Below are 16839 nucleotides of genomic sequence, written 5' to 3' on the forward strand. Positions count from 1 at the left end.
TGTTATCTCAGCCTCTTGAATAATTAGGTTACAGTTGTGAGCCACCAATAATACTCATCCACAATATCCCCCTCAGATGTTTCTGGGGGATAATATAGATACAAGAAGGCAAATGGAAGGTAAAGAAAGTATAGGGCTTAGTATTGAGATCTGTATCAGAATGTGACCTTTTTTTTGTCATGCAATAACTTTTTTAAAAAAAATTTGGGACAGTAGACATTTTTTTACTAATAGGAAAGGAAACTGCATTTCTTTGATTCTTTTGGGCTAGACATCCTTTATTGAATGGCCACGTCTCAAAAGAATACAGTCCACACAGCTTTTGACCTATTAGTAAACATACAAAGCTTGTCAGGACTGGTGTGTGAAAATATCTTCTCCTTTACTTTGTTACTGAGATCTGACAACTTAGAAAGACTATCAAGCACTGTGAGCTCTGGCAATTTAGTCATTGATGCAATCCTGTCCCCACCGACCCAGCCCACTCACTGCTCCTCCATTCATTCACTCAAGAGATCAGCCCTCTATGAGTACTGTATAGGTACCAGGAGGTTGTACTTAGTGTTTTGCTTTGTCTTGATTGAGATGTTTATGGAGAGAGAGGGGGGGGGGAGAGGGTAAGTAGCTGGGGATCCAATACTGAAGAGAGAGAGAGAGAGAGAGAGAGAGAGAGAGAGAGAGAGAGAGAGAGAGAGAGAGAGAGAGAGAGAGAGAGAGAGAGAGAGAGCGCGCGCGCGCGCGCGCGCGCGCGCGCGCGAGCGGGAGGGAGGGAGGGAGGAAGGGAGGGAGGGAGGGGCTGGGGATCCAATACCATGTAGAGAATACTGGATCCTACCTTTTTCATCTTAATCTCTGAACCAAATGACCCCTTCCACTCGAGCCTCTGTCTTATATGTTATAGTGGTGTACAGTACCATTTATCTTCCAAACAACAATCTGAGTGAGCATTATTCTTTCCATTGTACAGGCACCTGCAGAACACACAGCCTTCTTTGAGCCTCATGGTGACTTAGTGCCCCCAATGGCCCTTCTAATCTAGGAAGTTCCCTAGTCACTTACCACCAGTGCCATTGAGTTAGTCGCTTTCTTCTAGCAGGATCTGGCTTCCTGAAGTCTAAATAGTTTGTTCAAGGCTATCCCCATGCTGGTGGGATCTTTCCAGATGCCACTAGATGGACAGTGAATTGAAGTCACTAGTTGTGTCTACTTAATATCCTTATTATCAATGCCAAACATTGGACTGACCCCTAATTCCCTAATCTACAAAGTGAAGCTAATTCCAGATGTGCTTTCTTGTGATTGTCAGGATTACAGGAGAAAGTGCATGTAAAATGTCCACACCAATATGAGCATCTAACACATGTTAGCTTGCAGCAGTAGCATCATAGATAGTGTGCTCATAATCCTCTGGGGAAGAGAAAAGAGGTAGATAAGACCAGATGACTTGTCCAACTACACACAGCTTGAGAGTATAGCAGGGCAGGGATCTGAACCCAGGTGGTCTCATTCCAAGATCAGAATTTTCTACATCTACATCTACATCTATAGTAACTGGTCCTCAATGAACAACTGTCCTAATACCTCACAAATTTAGAATGGTCTGCGTATGTGTGCGTGTGCGTGTGTATGTCCCCAACAGAGCCTCTTGCCCTCCTGTACTTACTTATCCCAACACATAGTGTGTGTGTGGGGGTTCTTCTTGTTCCAGAAAGAGTTCACACAGATAAATGATAAAGCAATGAGGATTAGAAGACTGTCCTTGTGTTTATGTGGCTAAATGCCTGGTTGGCATATCTTATTTGTAAATGCCTTTGGGGACCAAGCATTAGGCAAGTGGCATCTTCTTTATTTGGCCCTATAAATCCTTTCACTATCCAAAATAACTTCCCAATACAGCTAAGATCCTAGCACCCCTGAGGGAGCAACTTACCTACTCATAGGACAGAGGCTTCTGTGTTGGGAATCCTGATCTTAGACCAACAGATCTGTATTCACACAGAGCAAAATGCTGCACAATCAGCATTGAGCCTCCAGTTGTCCCTAAGATTCAATTAAGACCAATCGAGCTCCTGATTAAAGAATCTGACATCCATCCAGCCATAAATATTTATGTCTGATAGGCTTTCTCCTTAACAACAAAACAATCTGCAGTGACAACATTAGAGAGATGAATACATTCCTGGTGATGACTCCATTATCAGTACTAATAATAACTTAACAGTTTCCACATGTGTCATGCTGAGACATATGCAAATGAGGGGTGATGCTGTCAGAAGCATTTGGAAGTGGACAGGCAGGACTGTCTCACAGAAGTGGGTGCAGCCAGTGAGACCTCATTTCAAGTACAACTGTGTTGTCTACTCATTTGTCAGTGTAATGCTTTGTCTTGAGTATCACCCTTCACTCAAAGATCACAAATCAGCTCGGCAGACCTAGCCAGTGCCGCTGTGAAGCCAGAACATCTGGATAAGAAGTGAAAAAAAATCCAGTCTTTTCATCAAGTCAGCCATCCAGACATTTTTCACCATATATTTGTTTAGTGCCTACTGTCTTAGACGAGAGTTCATCTACACACTGTCAAACATCCAGATGAAAGACGGACTCCCTTTTTATAATTCATCTAGAAATTTGGGTACCAGGAAAATGCTTCTTATAACATCTGCAACATCTGTTATTGGTTTAGAGGTTTCAGAGCTTTTATTCTTTTTTTGTTTGTTTGTTTCTTAGAATCAGGCTAAGTGTGTTCCAGAAGGCCCATGATGCTTGGTTACTAACCTCATTATTCTAACCTCCTGAATTTCTAAAGGTATAGATAATAACAATAATTTGTTCTTAAATTACACTCCCTCAAACCAATTCAATTTAAATTGGGATTGGTGGATAAATGACCTTGTGAGTCTGAGTATTTTACTCCTAGCCTCATTATTACCATAGGGATAGAATGGCACAGTGTATATTAGCCATAGGAACTAGCAAGAAATGCCATTTATATGTCAGAATTATTGAAGACTTCATGCCAGTTATACTTCAGAAGAAAACAGATTGGCAAGTGAACCTGCCCAAGCAATTGCTTCCTACATGTAAAGCAAGAGTTATCCTGAGAAGGATTGGGAAAAGAAAGTAGTAGGACAGCATTGTCAATCAGGAAGGGATGATTGGAAGAGAAGAATGAATGCATTAGGAGGCATTCTAGGACTCCTTGGTGATCCTGGGTAGTCATACTGGGTATTGGAAGCTGGAAGTTTATCCTTGGAAAGGGAGCTGGACAGGATCATTGTCTTGGTAAGTGTAGCCTGTTGCATGACTGTGCCTGTTGAAGAGGGTGGCTGGTCATAAAATGAACATTTGGCCACTTCGCAATAAAGGAGGGCAACTGTCCGGCCTAACGGTACCATTGCAAAACATGTCTCCTTCAGGCCCCATTTCCACTTGTCTTGGGCCACTGGTCTTTTGAATTGATAAGTTCAAAGAAAAGAAAAATCAAATCTGTTCTTTATTTGACAGGAATAGACAGGACTCTGAGCTATATCTGCCCAAATCTCTCTCAACTCCAAATCTAGTTCTTAAGATAAACAAAAGAATTCCCTCCAAACCTGTGAAAAGTAATGCATGACAAAATAAGGGACTGTTTGCATCCTCAAAGCAAACACTTCTATGTTAGTTATTACAAGAAGAAAAAAGTTTTTAAAAGTTCAGAAAAGTTAATGTTCTGGAGAATATCTTTTCTTCCTCCTTTCCTCCTTTTTTTCTTTCTTCCCTCCCTCTGTCCCTTCCTCCATTTCTCCCTCCCTCCCTCCTTCTTTCTCTCATTCTCACTCTCTCTCTTCCTTCACTTCCCTCCCTTCCTCCCTTCCTCCCTCCTTCTCTCCCTCTCTCCCTCTCTCCCTCCCTCCCTTCCTTTGTGGGTTGCTGTCAAAGTATGAATTCAGAGCCATGGCACTGTCTCTTTTTTGCTTAAGGCTGGCTCTGTGCCACTTGAGTTACATTTAGTTCTACCTCTGTTTTTTTTTGTTGTTGCTTAATTGGGAATAAGAGTCTCATGGACTTTCTTACTGGGCTGGCTTTGAACTATTATCTTCAGATCTCAGCCTCCTGAGTAGCTAGGATTGCAGGGGTGCCTTGCCCTCCCTTTAAGAGGAAGTAATAAATGTTGATAATACTGTGGAAAAATTGGTTCTCTCATGCATTGCTGTTGACAGTGTAAAATGGTGTGGTCTCTGTGAAAAAGAGTTTGGTAACTCCTCCAAAGATTAACATAAATGATCATTACCCAGCAATTCCAATCCTAGGTAAATACCTTGAATAATTCAAAACAAGTGTTTATGCAAAAAGTCTCTAGATTCAGATATCCATAGCAACACAACCATAATAACCTCGAATAATTCAAATATGCATTAGCAAATGAATAGATTGAAGAAGGTGGTACAGTTCTAGAATGGAATAGTATTCAGCTATAAAAAGAGTGAAAAATGGATCCATGTTCCAACATAAATGAGCCTTAAAAAGTGTGAACCAAGTAAAATAAGCCAGACACAAAAAGATGGTACCCATTGACACAAAAAATCGTACATAAAGACAAAAAATTGGTTTGTAGGTGCCATATATTGGAGGAATAGAAGACTGGTGAATGGCTACAGAAATAGATACATGGTTTTCTGTGGATCTGTATCAAGAGTGATGATGATTGCCCAACACTGAAAAATACATAATGCCACTGAATTACATACCCTGAAATGGCTTAAATGGGGAATGATAAATTTTATGTACTTTACCAGAGATTTATAAAAAAGACTGTGAAAAAGCCATAAGTGGAACAATGGCTCAAGTGGTAGTGTATTAGACTTGAGGAAAAAGAGCTCAGGGATAGCACCCAGTTCCTGAGTTCAAGCGTTAGGACTGGCATACGTAGCGTGAGACAGAGACTATAAGTTTGATTAGAGCTATGTGTTGTCCATTTGCCTTCATTATTCCATACCTTCATTATCCACTTGTAGCTACCAGCCCCACATAAATATTGATCACTTGAAAAGTATGCTTGAACAGCTATACTTTTTATTGTCTCTCATTTAAATTTTTATGTAAATAGTATGTGTCTTGTGGCTACTATATTGAAAGCATGAGGTCAAAGGAAAAAGGGAAGAAAAGTTGAAGAAATCTTTACAGAACTCAGAAAAAAGACACCTTGTTAAAGGCAATAACAAGATGAAAGAGCAAAGGCCCAGGAAGAGCCAGAGGGAGATAGAAGGGGTGGTTGATGAGGGACACAACAAATTGCTGAGGCTTCTGACTCCAGAAATTGGGACCCTGTAGAAGAGGAAAGGAACGTGAAGGTCAGGTCTTCAAGCTGGGTGCCTGCAGTTCATCCCTGTAATCATAGCTACTCAGGAGGCTAAGATCTGAGACTCAAAAGTTTGATGCCAGCCCAGGCAGAAAAGTCTGTGAGACTCTTATTTCCAATTAACCAGCAAAAAAATCTGGAATTAGAGCTATACTCAAGTAGTAGAGCACAAGCTTTGAGAGAAAAAGTTAAACTAAAGTGTGAGTCCCTGAGTTCAATCCCCAGTACCAACAGAAAACAAGCAACGCATAGTAGGAACTTCCATTTGTAAACTTAACAAGATTTTTATTACTGCTTGCCAAATGCAGAATACCCTGCCAGGAAGCAGGGAAACAGAGATACACTGAAGCCACATATCTAGGGAACTTCACTGTACTGGGAGAAACATCAAAGTTAGTAAACCAAAAATTAGTAAAACTGATCATTATAGATGGCAAAGCTCAGGACAGAATGAGATAAAGAAGAGGAAGGCTGTAATTTACTCTCTGTACACTGGGTGGTGGCTATGAGAACTTAGCCAGATGCAAATTTGCTTTTCAGTTCTTCAGATCAAAGTATACCCACGGAAGCTCTAGATTGATGTCCTATAGCATTGTAAATGCATCTTTTATTTTGAAGTAATCTTAAGTAGCCAAAAAACAGTGTAGGCAATTCCCATTTCTCCATATATTAAGAACTGTACCATCATGATATTTTTGCTTAGAAAAACTGACAGGTATATATATTCCCAATAACTGTCAGATTTCATTTGTATTTCAACCACTTTTCTACAATTATCCATTTTTGAATTCTCCTTCCAAGACTCAGTTAAGGATAGCACATTTTATCCAACATTTGTTTGATCCTTAGATATTCATGTTTCCATGTCTTTCTATAGTACATAGATATAAAAGCCAACTCAGAGGACTGAATCTTCCCTCATAAAGTGGTCTTCATTTCTATACATTGGCAAAGGAGATCAAAAATTCCTCAGAAAGCTGGGTAGCAATCACTGCCCCATCCAGCAATGTCAGATAACCCTTTTGCATTTTTCAGTTCATCTCTCCCGGGCATCTGGGACAGGTCCTGCATCTCTCAGAAGTCTGTCTCCAAATTAAATTCTTTAAACACAGGGGGTCCTGGAATGCAGTGTTTATAAATTACCTATGAGGCTCTATAAACATCAGATTGCTTTTTTTAAATTTAATTGCCCTTTTTAATATTTAATTGAAAGACAGGGCTGGGGGAGGAGAGTCTTGGAAAAACTGTATCAGCCTATTCTAGACTGTTTCCTGTCTATCAAATGGACAGCCCGCCCAGAAAGATTAACCCAGATTCCCCCAAAGAAATGTGTGTCAAGTTGATGTTGAGTTGGTCTGGCATCAGAGGAGAATCTTGATGTGACAAGTTTAACCCTCTCAGAGCCTCAGGGCTCTGGGACAAAGGCTTTCAAAGGTTTGCCTGTGCAGAGCGTAGAGCTCAGAGATAAGGGGAAGAGCACTGGATTGTGAATTGTCCATAAGAGCTGTGTAGCTGGGGAGGAATCAAGAATGAGCAATGAAGAAGTGTTGGTACTCAGGGGGGATTTCTCACCTGATTGCACTGGGTTTGTCATTGATATTTTATCACATTTGGGCTTGCTGTGACTTTCACACATTGGCTGCAGCATGTTATCTGGCTCCTCATCTGTCACCTGATGATTGAATGATCTAGTGTCCCAGATTTTCAGCTCATAAGGACAGTTTTGTTTAATGCTAATGAATCTCTTTACTCCCATACTTCTAGATCTAAATTCACATTTCTATGGATATTTCACTCCAAAGTTGACCTCATAATTGGTGCAAAAATCATGAACATTTCCTCCTCTAGTTCCTAATTCCTGATTTACTCATTCTCTATACTGTATGGACTAGCATATTTTCTTCGAACATTTTTAGAAGCAACATTAATGATAACAAATGCTTGTCACTAAATAGGTGCTCAGTGAAAAAAGAGATAAGAGGATCTGAGACAGAGATTTACACAGAAGAAAGAGATCAGTGGGCTTGAGGACTTAGTGTTCTTTGGTGAACAATTCAGAGGTCTCACACTGCTCCTTTTTATTACCAAAACAGGGATTGAAGACCCTGAGTCTGGCATCCAGAACTTAGGAAAAGCAGCTTTAAAATGGTGCTCTGCTGGTATGTGGGTATAGGTAATCCTGAGGTTCTAATATGGTTTGTTTGAGTCAAACTTATGGTTTGGGCTTAATTGGAACAACTTCTAGCCATTTACTAATTTGTCAGTGTACACATGTGATAAAATATTCCCTTCTGGGTTAGCACAGTGACTCATACCTATTATTCTAGCTGCTCAGAAGGCAGAGATCTGGTCAACTATATTTTGAATCCAGCTCCATCCAAAAAACTAGTAAGACCTCCATCTCAACAAATAAGCCAGGCAATGCATATGCAGAAGGATCATAGTCTGCATCAGCAAATACCAAAAACAATGAAAACACAAAGGGCTGAAGGAGTGGCACAAGTGAGAGAGCAGTTGTCTAACAGACTCAAGGCTAGGTGTCCAAATTTTGAAGAAATAATGTACCCATTACCTAATTAATATAATTGTACCCTCTCTGTACATTACCCCAACAATAAAATTTTTTAAAAAGCCAACCTTAAACCAGTGAGTGAATATTTATTTGCATATAAAATGATTAAGTCTTATTTCATTATTATGTTTATTTCTTAATTTCTTATTGTAAAGATCTTATAGATTCTATCCTATCTAAATGTTTAGCATGACTTTCTTCACTCAACATTCATGTTAAGATTTTGCTTCAAGAATTTTACCCAAGCTTATGTGGCAAAGCATCTATATCGCAAAGATTGAGTGCAATAATATAACTAAAAACTATTTATTTAATTAAAAAAAGCAAAGTCAAAGTGAAAACCAAAACAAAAGAAAGTTCTTTGACAGTTTCTGCCAAGCAGGAGAATAGATGGTGTAGTTAGAGTTGGCAAAATGTAAGAGTTGTAAATGGCAAATGTACGCACTTTAAAATGGAAAATTAGATATCATTGTGTTGTAAAAAATACTCCTGTTATTCCCAGACTCAGCTTATTACTGGACTCAGTGAGTACTGGGGGCCTCTGGAATCAACACTGTGCATTGTCCTATGGAACCAAATCATTTTCTTGTCTCCTTTTATGGTTTTTACTTCTCATGACTTCTATGCCCTATTGCTGAGGACCTATTAGAGAACATTTTTGCAAAAGACCTTCCAGAGTTGGTACAAAAGGAAACATGACCCCTGGACTCTTCTCTTGCACACTTCAGTAATTCATTGTGGCCCTTTCCAGGCCTTCAGTGTACTCGCCAAAGAGCCAGGTCCCTCATTAGGCCTGTGCTGGTGTTTTGTTTGCCATAGAACACCCTTGCCCCAATTCTATGTAATGAAAATGACTGTAACTTACACAAAGTACTACTAGCACCAAGTGCCAGTGAAGTAGAGGAGATCATGATTTTAGGGCCTCAAACAATGGTGAAATTTGTTTTTCTGGGGAACAAATAGAAGTCAAAGCTTCTCTAAAGAAACAGAACTAAGAGCATGTGCATGTGGCAGAGCTAGTCTGCTTCTCTAAGGAATGCCACTCTTTCTTTTAAACCTTGGCACTGATTTAAAAAGGCATGCCACATTGTAGAAGAAAATTAGCTTTAGTCAGTTTTTTTTTTAAGCCAGGCACTGGTAGCTCACACTCACAATCCTGACTACTATGGAGGCTGAAATCTGAGGATCCTCATCTGAAATCAGCTAGATCAGGAAAGTCTGTGAGATTCTTTTCTCCTATAAACTACTCAGAAAAAAACAGGACATGGTTTTGTGGTTCAAGGGATAGTGCAGTAGCCTTGAGCACAAAGTGATTCAGGGATAGTGCCTATGCCCTGAGTTTAAGCCTCAGGACTGGCAAAAAAAATTTTTTTTTTAATTTAAATTTTAACTTCTGCCTTTAGCACTTTCAAATAAAAATGATAAAAAATGACCTTGTACAAATTGTATCTTCACAGAAACATGTACTATATATTTTCCCAAATATCTGAGAATGATGGCTTAGCCATACTGACCCACTAAAAGTAATCCTCACCAGCATAGAGATGCTTCTCAGTGATGGAATTCTTAGCTTGTGCAAAGCCTTGGGTTTGATCCTATTTGTTGTACCATAAAAGTAATTGTCCCAGATGACAGTCAGGTCATAACTGAGAGAGTTGAGAGTAGCAGAAATCTCATGGAAATAATCTTATAAAGTCTATTGTTTAGTACTTTGTTCCACAAACTGACTATAGTATAAGACTGTGAATACCACAAAGAATCAACAGCTAGGTAAGGGAAAGGAGAGAGGCGGGGGAGGGAAGGGGAGGAAAGGTTTGGCAGAAGGAATTGTCATGGGGCATCATGGGTTTCGGACTCTGAGTGTCCTTGGAGAATAGATGGCACAAAACCATTATCCCCTGTTTGAAATGACAGATCCTCTGTCTAGGCACTGGCCAAGCAGTTTCATTCATGTGAGGCAAGCCTAGGAGGAGCCACTCAAATCCAGAGATTGGGGCAGCAAGCTGTTCTTGGAGATGATAGAAAGCTCATTTTCTGGTCCCTTCACTGCAGTTGTTGATTACTGTCTAAGATAATATAAAACACATTTCCTCCACAGTCCTGAGAGCTGACTTTCAGATAATTATAAGCAACTGGATTGTCTATACCATTTCTTTCTTATCCAGGCCTGGATGCTATCTATGGATACGCATTTAGTTTATGCAAGTATGGATTCTCTCACTTGCCCTCATTGAAAAGCTTCCTGTGTTATTCCATGGTCTGTCCTTCATCCTTACATAGGCATTTGATTCTGATCTAATAACTAGATAGGAACAACCATGTTGGTGGGCCAGAGTCACTCTCCATCCATATCCATAGGTGATGACCTGTCATAGTACCACAAAGACCTTTCATTTCACTTTAAAATTAGGCTGACACAGAGTTCAATAAATATAATGTCCCCTTTCTCCTGCCTCTATTTATCATTAATATGTTGAACTTCTCAGCTGGCAAAGGATAAAATACTTGATAGCAAATGAATTAGATATCAATTAATTTCTAAAGCAAACCTAATGGGCATTTAAGAAGAGAATTTAATGTCTCATTTACTCTCTATAGCTATCTTGTTAAATGCCAATTAAGTATCTAAATATTTCCTACAAGCTTAATGAATTATAATAAGTAATAAGTGATTACCACTATTTCCCAAGATCTTGGCGCTCGTGACTTTTAGTGCATTGGTATTAGATATTTTTTCTTGTCCTATTTATGATACAGATAAAATAGACTCAGACCTTCTTAATTAGGTTAGTTACCTAATACAGAATTTGTCAATTCTGAATGTAAAATATAACAAAATTTATCCAGCCAGAGAACACCCAAATAACAGGATTTTTTTTACTTGAAAATAAAGAGGGCAACATTCATATACCTAAGATGAATGCTCCCTATTTTTTTAAAACCAGACTTACATGTCTATGCCTAAAAACCGCGTCTAGGCACCAAAGCAGAAAATGGAATATATGGTGCCATTGATAGTACATAAAAACTTACCACCAGCCTGGAGAGAGGCATTGAACCCTAATGTACAAAATAGGAAAGATGGAGGTAAGTGGATTTGGATCTGGCCTTCTGGGTTGTCTCTGCCATTCTGGAAGACAGACTACAACATCAGTCTGCTCAACCAGTTCTTGACATGCAAGGTTACTGGATAGGGCTGGAGAGTTAGCAACAGAGCATCAGGAAGCAAGATTCATGGAACACTGTCCCATGCCAAGGACTGCTGTTATTCTAAACAGGAGATGGGGATAACAAAGAGGCAGCCTCTGGAAATGAGTTTGGTGGGGATGAGTAGAGGTGAGAATGCTGTCTAGATGTGAGTAGCACTGAGCATCTGAGCATTTCCTCTGCATATCATTGGTCACATGTGGATGTCATTCAGGTCAGGCCCTGATGGAAGCAGTATTAGACACAAGGTGATTCTTCCTGAAGTGGAGGATAAGAGCACGGAATTTAAGATCAGATGAACCTGATCTTGACACTCCATATTCCATATATTTGTCAGATCAGCTCTGGCAAGTAACCACCTCTGAAGCTCTTTCTTTGTTACTGAATGGGGAAGGGATCTTCACTTCATGGCTTTCCTAGGAATATTAAAAAAGAAGTATAGCTATAGCTCAGTGGTAGAGCATGTACTTAGCATGCAAAAAGGCCCTGGGTTTAATCCCTAACACTTACTTTCTCTTTGTCTATCTCTCTGTCTGCCTGTCTGTCTCTGTCTCTCTCATTCATACCCCTCATACAGCAAGCAAACCAGTGTGTGAAAGAGAATGAAAAAGCAAAAAACAAAAGAGAATAACTTCAAAAGTCAACCATAAACCAAACACAAAATATAGCCAACAATAGCAGAAGAGAATATCTACCAAAGAAGATTAATTTATTAAAGTATGTGATGTGATACTTGCCAATTAGCATTGCCTAGTATGTGCCATTATTACTAGGGTAAATAATAACGGTAGTAAAATGTTAATGATGATGAGGTGAGCTTTTTTCTGTTTTTGATTTGAGGACTCCTCATTAGACAATGTTTCCTTATGGTTAAAAGTCAGATCCGTCATGAGTGCCCTGAAGTATATACAAGTCCCATGGAGAGTGTTTTTCTGAAGACCTGGCCAGTGAGTTCAACATTCTCATCAGACAAAGGAAAGTCCTTTGCATTTTCTTCTTCTTTTATGGAGAGTGATTCTGAGTAATTGCTAATGGCCATTGTGAGACTTGTTTGGCAAGCCCCTAGTTCCAAATACCTACCCCAAGGCAAAGGGGCTTCTCTGAAGTGGGAATAAGGTGCAGACACTACCTCTGTTTCCAAGGACAGCTCTGTTCTTCAATGAGGCCATTAATCCCAGTCCTGCACAATTACTGTCACTTACACAAACAGTTATGGGGCATTCAGATGACAAATGTTACACAGCCATTCAAGTCACGTTTCTGAAAAATATTTTTATTACAGGAAGATGCTCACGATATGGCATTTAAAAGGAGGGGGGGAAGCAGGAAGCAAATCAAAAGCAGCAGAGACAATTACTAGCAAAATGAAGCCTCCTGCTTCCCACCTTAAGCCTCAGCAAAATATCAAGTAGAAAGAAAACAGAAGCAAGAACCGACTGATTCCAAATGCATTTGGCCAGTAATGTGAGCCTTCACAGTGGTCAATAAATAGATCTGGATACCAGGGAAAGAGTTGTACTGGTCATCATATGGAAGGAACTTTTATACCTATTCTTGAAACATCTATTCATAGTCATGCTTAGAAGACAGTAACATGAGAAGGATTATGAAAATATTAAAAATAATACATTTGGCTCAGGAAGGATTAGAAATAATTCAACACCAGTAACCAGTAAAAGGCTGTTGACAACCTTCAGTTATTGCTTAGTGTTAGTAAATGTGTGCATTAGACTATTCTGGGCTTCTCTGTAAGGTTTCAAAGTGTTCGAGTGTAAAATAATCTCCTGACATTGATAGAAAACTTTCACAAGTATTCCCATCAGTTTAAAACAAAGTTCTGAAGAGTTGTCTAATTCCATGTGCCTATATCATCATAAATTAAAATAGTTGAAAAATGTTAGAATAACGATCCATAGTTGAAATGATGGGTGCCATGCTAATGCTAAATTCCTATGCACTGACCAAAACAACAACAACAAGAAAATTAAAAAGTCAAAAAAACACTAAAGAAAGTTCTAGATATAGATATAATTTCCTATATACTTTATGTTCTATTCATCCCTGTATCTCAGTCTCTCTTTTCCTGGTAAATATTTTTATTTCCATGGAGGAGTACATAGTAGACCTACTAGGTCAATTAATTATGTTCATTCTTTTATTTCTTTATTAGTTTATATTAGCTATATAATGTGACTGGTTCAATGTGATGCTCCTATATATGCATATAATTAATCAGAATTATGGTTTCTATCTCTCTTTCCTCTTTCCCCTCCTACGTCTTTCTAGTCTCCCACTAGTAGTCTTCCAATTATGGTTATGTCTTTGTTGTTGTTATTTGCTTTTAGACCTATATTCTCTATTATGCATTTATCTTTCTGAATCTGTCTCTTAATTGTACTTCATTTGATAATCACTAGTTCCTTCCATCTTCCTGCAAAAGACATAATCTAATTCTTCTTCAATGCTTCTTAAAGCATTGGAAAAGGAACTTTTGGTTTTTATCTCCCTCTCTCTTAATTTATTTAACACTTACATATTACATGACTCAGAAAAGTCCCACACCAGGTACTCACATTGCATCATGTGTATTTTTGTTCCTCAACTGTTTCTCCATGCTTTTGATTTTTACTGATTCGTGGAAATATGCAGAATTTAGTTATTATCATCTTTCTCCAGTACACCCAAGTTTCCTACCTGTTAATCAATACTTCGCATGTTGAACAAAACATTTTATTTCTTACAAATAATAGTTTTGCCTTTAAAAGTTTTAAACACAACCTTTTGGATCTCACACATGCTTGGACAGGAAGAGAGCTAAGGTCTAGCAGAATCAGAGATAATGTGTCAATCTTTCTATCTGTGTCAAATACAGTTTTGTTTTCTGGGCTGAAGAAAAGTACTAATAGTGAACACACCTGGCTGTTTTCCTAGGGTCTGTGCTCCTTTGATCCTCATGACTTTATGAAAAAAGCACCAACAAAGCTCCTCTAAAGCTGAACTAATGTGAAATAACCCAGGGCTTGAACTTGTCGCATGATGTGGCTTTAAATTTTAATGTGAGCTCCGGAATAGATTTGTGAACAGCTAGGTAAAGCAAAGGCTATGAAATATTGATTCTGTACATTTTCTTATGCATTTTTATTCTCCAATTTAGTAAATTTTTCATCTTGCCTGCACTTAGAGGTTGCCTATGAAGTCGTTACTACCAATTGTATTAGCTGTTGTAAATAAATAATCGTCGCCTGAGCTGTTTGCTAGATGGGAGGTGGACAAGGCCTGCATCTACTCAGTACCAACTTCCCACCGCCCGGTCCAAGCAGGACAAGAAGGGATGATCACAAATTTCCAAAGAGCATAGGAGCAGGCACTTTCTAAAAGAAAAGGGCTTTAAATAAAGAGTAATAAGGAACTCAGTAGAAATAAACCACTATTCTGACAGTTGCCCATTTTAATGTTGGAGAAGGCTGAAATTTCCCTCTCTCTAAAGTCATTAAGACAAGACTAGAATTTCATGATATAAACCCTGCTTCATGATTCCTAAGTGATACAGACCTACTTTGGAGAAAATAAAAAGTGTAGTCCTAATCCTTATATATGTGCATATATATTTGGCTTTTTATGCTCAGGGCTGTAGCTCTACCACTTGAACCATAACTCCATTTCTCACTTTTTACTGGTTAGTTGGAGATAAGAGACTTCATAAACTTTTCAGCCTGGGCTTGCTGTGATCCATGGACTACAGCCATGAGCCTCCAGTGTCTGGCTTCAAACTGTTTAAAGTCATTATCAGTGTGTTTTTCAGTTTTTAAATTGTGAATTCCTTCATTATTCCTTATGTTATTGGAAACTTAAGGCAATAAAGAAGTAAATTCCCAAGTAAGGTGTGTATTTCTTTTTAATTCCAAGTTTTGTTGCTTTTCTATTTGCGTAAGTAGGCCTTCATTTGGGGATGACTACATGTAAATTGACTTAGGCAGTGTATGTCACACAGGTTCTCCTGTGCAAATCCTACATGCCTCCTAAATGGATGGGGTACAAGCCAAAGTGCAGGAAGGAAGGTGTATTGAGTATATCCAGTCTCTAGGTATCTGGGTGAATGTTGGTGTGAATGCACCTCCTCTTTGGCTCTTTCAAGCTCTCCCATCCTTTCTCAGCCAACTCCTTATGAAAGAAAATAACAAAGATACTGAGTGGGCAGGGAAGAACTGAAACCTAGGTTTAGTGCAATACAGTTAAGAGTTGCTGAGGTATAGTACAGGATGTGTCACACTGAGGAAGTCTCCAGATTCAATGTAAAATGTCTTTCCTGAGAAAGGGCATTATCATGTAGATTAAAATACAGGGTTAATGCACTCATCTGGGTGTGAGGTAAAGAATGAATACACTGCTAAGCTTTTGGTAGAGAATGATCTTATATTTTGGGCTTAATGTGACTTTCTAGGATCAGCCTCATTTACCATAGCTAATGAGAAAAGTGGCCCAATGCAGAAGAAAGGGGTCAAACCATGATGAGATTGTACATTAAGTGCTTGGAGGACAAGCCAGGGGAAGTCATTAAGTCTTCCTGTGTTGAAGGAGAGGGAAGCTCCTTTGGTTGGTGCCTGGGCTTTGTGATTCACACTGAAACCAGTGGTGTTGTGAACACTTAGGATTCCATTTGCTGCTACTTCAAAGAAAATCTTAAAGCTATAGAGGTACTTCCTTTGTGTGTCAGGCCATAGCACCAGGAAGGAGCCTGGGTATAGCCAATATTTTAGTGGAGTAGGAACTGTGCCACATAAAAAGGGAATATAAAAATCTCAAACAACATTGAGTTGAGGACAACAGTTTCACCAGGCATGGAAAGAATTGTGCAGAGATAAATGTTCCTGTGAACAGTACTCTTAGCTTTGACTTCCTCCCAACTCCCCTCTGGCTGCTCAATAACAATGAGAGTGCTGTAAATTTACACCAATGAAGCCCTCCAGTCGAGATCTGAGAAGCCAAGAGCAGCCAAGGGGACCCAGAAGGGGAAGCAGAGAAAATTTTCTCAAAATGTTTATGGAAAAACACCAGCTCTGTTTACATGACCCGTTTCTTAAAGACCAACAATAAAAACAGTATTAACTTCAGTACTAAGAACAATCATGAACTATAAAATTTTGAGAACATGCATAAGGTATGCAGTGGAAACAACAACGGTGCTGAGACTATCTCTGTGTGTCTTTTACTGCTCAAAAAATTAGGGACATGTAAGGAAGAATGAATAAGATGATTTAAGTAGAAAAAGAAATGGTCAAAAAGTAGGTAGCTTTAAGAAAGGAAGCTAAGTTACATAATAGACATGAATCTAAAGACTGGATTCAGCATCTTTTTTTAGAAACCCTAAAAGGAAGAGTCAGCATTGCAAAAGTCAAATAATAATCAGGAGCACAGATCAAGCCAGGACTGGAAGATTAGAGACATAATGGTGGTATGAAAGGAGATGCAAGAAGAATAACAAGAAAGGAGCTAGAAAGCAGAAGAAAAAGCAGCAACCTTTAGTAATACAATAGAAGAATTCCCCCAGCCCCCTTGAAAATGATTCTTTGGAAGAGGTATAAAATGTGCTCTAGAACATTAGTTAGAACAAAACACAGGGGCTCAAGTGATAGAGCACTAGCCTTGAGAAAGCCCAATGACAGTGCCCAGGTCCTGAGTTCAAGCCCCAGGATTGGAAAAGAAAAAAAAAAACCCTGAATAT

General features: G+C 39.0%; 1 protein-coding gene across 22 annotated transcripts in view; it reads left to right on the plus strand.

Moving 5' to 3' along the window:
• Positions 1-16839, plus strand: part of LOC150050474 (uncharacterized) — a 542379-nt gene that overhangs the window by 333136 nt on the left and 192404 nt on the right. Inside the window, exon 1 of one of the 22 annotated variants that reach the window (XR_016538659.1) lies at positions 7431-7497. The exons of the other annotated variants lie outside the window; for them this stretch is intronic. The gene's annotated coding sequence lies outside the window, so the exon portion shown is untranslated. Of the gene's footprint in view, positions 1-7430; positions 7498-16839 lie in introns of those variants that run through there. 22 annotated transcript variants of the gene reach the window in all.

The sequence above is a fragment of the Megascapheus bottae genome, chromosome 18 (assembly GCF_031878675.1).
Source record: "Megascapheus bottae isolate mThoBot1 chromosome 18, mThoBot2.hap1, whole genome shotgun sequence".
Classification (NCBI taxonomy): domain Eukaryota; kingdom Metazoa; phylum Chordata; class Mammalia; order Rodentia; family Geomyidae; genus Megascapheus; species Megascapheus bottae.